Here is a 6000-nt window from a genome sequence, read left to right as displayed (position 1 = left end):
ACCAACACTAAGGATACACTAAGCCATAAGCAGTGTATTAGGTATTTCCCATTCAAAAATGAACAACTGATAGAGTTTAAAACATGTCAGACTCCTCTGGAGTTGTGATAAGTATTTGCTGGCTCTCTGTCCCGTATGCTCACCCCCTTCTACACCTGGCTTTTACTTGGGAAGACACTCCTCTTCCATTCTCATTGGTGGCCTGGATGAGACCGACTCTGCCCTGGAATGCACTCTATGTGAACCAAACCAAGCAATGCACCTTCTTCCTCAGATCAGCCAGTTCAATGGTCAGGGATGTACCGGTCATTCTATTTGAGTGAATGAGAGTGGTAGCAATAACTGGCAAGGACTTGTAAAGAAAATACCAAAAGAGCGTCTCTGTCCCCTGGTTCACATCTGGTAAGGTGTGGGAACGTGAGGTTTGGAACCTCCAGAGTAATTTGCTCCAATAGAGAAAGAACCCAGAGTTTGCAGTCACCACTGGAGGGACAGGAAGAGCTAAATTGTGGATGCCTTAGCCTCACTCAAAGCCAGCCTGACTTCTGGACTAATAATTTCTTTCCGTTTTTTGTCACTTGCAAGCATGAGAAATCTAAATGAGTCAAGGCTACATATGCTCTTTCAGCCAGGACCAGCCAGCATCTAAAGATACTGAAATCTTGAGGTACATTTGTTTTGTTTCTTTGTTGCTGTGGCAATCTACCCTTGCCCACCTCTGACTCTATGCCATCCTGGGTGATCCTCCTGCCTTCAGTGGTGGGCACATGGTCCAGTCAAAACCAGTCAAGGCATTTCATTCACAGGGCTGCTTGATTGAATCAGGAATGAGTATGTGATCCTAAGATGGCTAGTAAAAATAAAACCCAGGGATTTTAATTCTCATTGACTGTACTGGGGTTTGAACTCAGGGCCTCACAAGTCTCACACTTGCTAGGCAGGTGCTCTATCACTTGAGCCACTCCACCTGCTTAATTCTTATTGAAAAGGCAATTGTCCAGGTTTGCTGAAGGAAGAGGATGTAAATATCTTCATGGCCATGCTTACCACCAAATGGCAAGAACATTCCTGAAAATGCAGTGATACAGAGGAAAGAGAGACAAAAGAGAAAGGTCCAAAAAAGGACCAAGTCCTAGCAACAATGTGTGAGGCCTAGATCTAGCCATGTCTGAAGCGCATGGAAAATAAGTTCCTACTTATTAAGACAATTGAACCAGGTTTGCTGTTATTTGTAATTTAAAATCTTGACTAATACAAATGTGAGATATTTTTTGCACTAATACAAACATTCTTATCTATTATCATCTTATGTGTCCCTATGATAAAACTAATGAATGATCAAGGCAGAAAAAAACACAAAGAAAATAAAGCAAAATTCACTTTTTATCCCACAACTAACTCTGAATTTATAACATCTAATCTCTTAGTGTATGTCTGGCTTTTTGTATGCATATTTGTAGACTTCTACAACACAATGTTCACATTATATAACTGCACTACAATTTAGTTAATTAATTTCTTTTTATTAGCTGAGGTCATTTTCTTCTTTTTTCTATTATTTATTATTATGAACACCTCGGTTGATAAATCTTTGCACACATGCCTGGACTTTTCTTAGAATGAATTCACATAGCCAAAGGTGTAATAAAATCCTCATTAGGATTTTTTTCCGGTTTAAAAAATAATGTTTAATTGAACATGCTCCCAACTCCTTTGTATAGAATAGATTCCCAGAAGTAGAATTGCTGAGTAGAGGGAATGCCTATTAGGTTTTTGATATATATTGCAAAATTATCCTGCAGAAGGTCATTTGAATTTGTACCTCAGTGGCTCAACTATGCCCAGTGAACATTGTAACCTCAACTGCTAATCATAAGATGAAAATGTTTTCTTATGCTGTTGGATATTTATATTGTGATGTTCTTGACTTGTCTCCTTATCTCTGAAGATCTGTGATTCTTTTGCTTTTCTTCTAAGGAGAGCTGAGCAAATAAGGGCATGTCTCATTATTCATTTTTGTTACTTTCCCAATGGAATTTTCTGTTTGTATAAAAAAAGACAAAAATTCCAGACCCTGGTTATAAACACTCATTGCCCACTGTTTTGAATTTTTGCTGCCAATTTTCTTTATCACTGATCTGATCTGCCACAAGTTAAATAAAATGACCTCAGAGGTACCATTGTGTAGTTATAATAGATAAGCAAAAGGGGTTTGGACCCAGACTTTGTTGGTTCAAATCCCAACCCTACCACTTATCAGTTGTGTGATAACTGCATAAAACTGTTTTAAAAAATCTGTTCCTCATTTTTCTCATCCATAAAATGGGGATAATAGAATCTACTTCATAGGATAGCTGTGATATCAGTGAGTAAAGCAGGGTCTGGCACAAGTTAAGGCCTCAATAAGCATTAACTATTGTAATGAATATAATGACAGCTAACCTGAATTGAAAGTTTATGGTGATACAAATGACATCCCCTCATTTGCTTTAGCAAACTCTGTATCAGTTGGGTCCTCTTTATAAGCAAGTAAAGAATCTGAGGGGTTAATCAGCTTAGCCAAAGTCTTCTTATTAAAGTGTGGAATGGGCCTTGACCCACCTTGATGGCCTCTGGGGATCATATTTGCATCTATGTTTATTTGAGCACCACATTTTTGTAATAAAAGGAAAATTTAATTCCTATTCTATGTAGACCCTGACATTCTGTCTGTCCATCACTTAAATCTCAGATTAGAGCATTCTTGCCCATTACTGAGTACATGTTCAATGAGTACAATAATCATAAAAAGCAGGATATTTAAAATAATTTAACCTTTATATGTATTAGTGCCCTAACTCTCTGCTTATAGCAGATGAATGGCATTACTACTAACCATATTTTGAATTCTGAACACAGAGATTCTTCTTACGAAGATTTAGACTTGTTATAATCATGACTACTTCTCATCTCCATTCAACGTGGCTTTCAAAATTCTCACTTTAAGAGTCATTTTTGTGAATGTTGATCTGTATTTTGTTAGATTGGGTTCAGCTAGCTATTTAAACAACCTTAATGACCAAATCCTGTGAAGCTGGGCATAATGACAGTTCAGGGTTTATAACCTGTGGGGAGGCAGAAAAGGTTACTGTTTTTATCTCATGAAGGTTAGTGCCCAGCACTGGGTAGATGTTTGTAATTGTTCTGGGTGTGGGCGGTGACGTATATTGAGAGAATGGAGCAGAGTGAGTTGTTATTAGCAATGAAAGAAACTCTTCCGGCAAAGTAATAATCATTATGACACAGGAAAGAACCTCCTAGCCATGTAGTTCAACCCCCCGCCAGATGTGGGGAGGCAGCAGGCAGGCTTTCCTCTCAGTGGGTTACATATTTCTTTCCCCCTCAGGAGGTTTCACAACCTCTTCTATAAACTTTTAATGTGCTTATTCAATCGTGTCAAAGAGAAAGGTAACTAAATTTTAACTTTTAACCATGACAGCTTGGCTTTCCTGTGATACCGCTAGTGATTCAAAGCCCACTGGTTTCACAAATTTGATGAGAATGACAAACGCTCACAAAGATTGAAATGCTTGTTTTCAATTACAACACCCGTCTTTAAATATATTGCTGTTTCAAGGATCTATCTTCTTTGTCATCAAATTCATCCCTTGGATTAAACACATGAGGCTGGAACATACCTACCCTGCTATAAAGTCAACCACATGTTTTTGAGAATGGAATCATTTCACTGGCTTTTAGAATAACAAAGGCTACTCAACAAACCCATATTGAAGTTTCTGAAAAGAAACAACTTTGAAATGACTCCTTCAAGGTGGGGTTTGGCAGGTGCATTTATAGATGTGTGATGAAAGGGTAGGCTAGCAGGTCAGAATTCCCCAGCCCAGCTCTGGCTCTGGCTCTGATTAGGCATGTGGGCCCCCGGAGAGTTACCACTGAGCCTCATTTCCTCTGCTATAAAATGGGCCTGGCAGAGAACCAACAGGCTGTGTGTATGTGAACACAATCACCGCCCATTCTGATTATTGCTCCTGGGGAGACAATGTACGTCAGCTGGGGGAATTAATTTTGGCCTCCTGGATTCTATCCTCAAGTGCCTTACATGAAGCAACCTGACCTCTGAACTCTGGCTTGGCCTGAAGCAGTCTCTTCTGGTAGCTTTTTCAGAAGTCCGTTATGAGAGCAGAGATGAAAAGAAAGTTCTGAAACAACCTTGGCTGAACTGGTGGTTTTGTATTAAAAGATGATCAAATGGAAACCAGTTTATCATTTCCAAATTATCTTTGGACTAGACTAATGCCTAGAAGGGAAACTAATTGATGAAATGACATTTTAAAAACTTTTGTTGTAATATTACTCCCCCAGTCTTTGGAGGTCCACGTATAATACAGTATAGTAGAGTGATGAACTCTGGAGCCTCCTCACCTTCAAATCCTGCCTCTGCCTCTTATTAGCCATGTGACCTTGGACAACTTACCTAACCTCCCTGTATGTCACTTTCCTCATTGGTAAACAGAGATAATGAAAGTGCCTACTACATAGGATTTGGGGGGGATACTTCGATGAATTAACAAGTGCAAATGACTTAGAACAGTGGCTGCAATGTTGTCAGTGCTATGCTTATTTCAGTTATGCTTATCCTTAATCTTTTAGTTAGTTAGCCTTGGCCCTTGGAACAGTTTTAGCACTGGGTGATGCTGAATATATGCTAGCTTTTACACGCTATTATGATGAAGGCTGTGAGGAACCCGGAAAGGGAGATGAAGGCACAGTCATTCGTTTATATGCTTTAATCAATGTATCTACGATCTTTACAGGACAAATTATCTTTCTTGAGAGCTATTGACTTTGCCTGGGGATCCACGAATGCCCAGAATTTAAGATTGAGAGGAAGTATGAAGCTCAAATATCAAGTAATTAAAACGCACTCACTTTGAAAAATATGTTTGCTCTTCAACCGAGCTTTAAATGAACCCCTGGGAAGCTCATTACCAAGTGTTTGCCTGCTCCTGAACGTCTTGATGGGAAAAGCCTCACTGAGCTCAGTTGTTTAAATAACACCCAGGCACATCCCTCCCAGGTGTCTGTTCTAGCTCTGGAAGTCAAATGATCTAAGGACATCCCAAGGCATTTCAAAGCAACCACAAAAATCACAGTTGAGCTCGAAGGGAATCCAGAAATCATTTTGTCCTGAGTTCTCTTTTGATAGCTGAAGAAACAAGCCCAAGGGGGTTGAGTGACTTGCCAGAAGTCATTTAGCAATTGGCTGAGAGGAAATCAACTTTGGCTGAGCTCAAGTTCTTCAACAGCTGGTCAGTGCCCTTTCTACCATTCATCTCTAGTCTTACAGGGGAGGAAGGAGAGGAGAAGAAGGCGAAGGGTGGGGAAGAGGCTTCCACATTGCAGGTATGGAATTGTCCCATTTTCCCCCTCTCTCACACAAAAAAAGGGATTAACTGATCACATATCTTAGAAACAACTGTAATTTTGCAGACAATGTCTAGGCTAAGCAAGGAATCACCAAGTGTCCATGGTAGACATTTATTAGAGGTATGTATGCGTTTTCCTTATTTTTACTTAATCAGGACTCAATTTCATGGCTGTGTTGGGTCCTGGAAGCGTTTGTGACGCCTGTGGACACTGCCTGACTGACTGTCTAGCAGGTGGGGTTTTGCTTTGCTCTGGAATGGCATTAGTAAACGCCGTAACCTGATGCAGGTGGCAGCCCAGTATGTTCCGGTAAGAGAAGGCTCTGGATTACCTTTTGGCATCCTGTCCACACCTATATGACAGAACAGGCACTGTCCAGGAACTGGATTTGAGGGCTGGACTTCCATGGCCTGGTCATTCCATCTGGTTCTGGCTTCCTGACCCACAATGGCCATGACCCACAAGAGATTTCTGTGTCACATTTGAACTTGGAGGGGAGATTACGTAAGTGTTTATTCAACTTGACAGGCCTTCCAAATCACTCCTCTGTAACATCTCTGGATAAACAATACT

This window comes from Castor canadensis, chromosome 9 (assembly GCF_047511655.1).
Source record: "Castor canadensis chromosome 9, mCasCan1.hap1v2, whole genome shotgun sequence".
NCBI lineage: Eukaryota > Metazoa > Chordata > Mammalia > Rodentia > Castoridae > Castor > Castor canadensis.
This window is presented reverse-complemented; position numbering follows the sequence as displayed.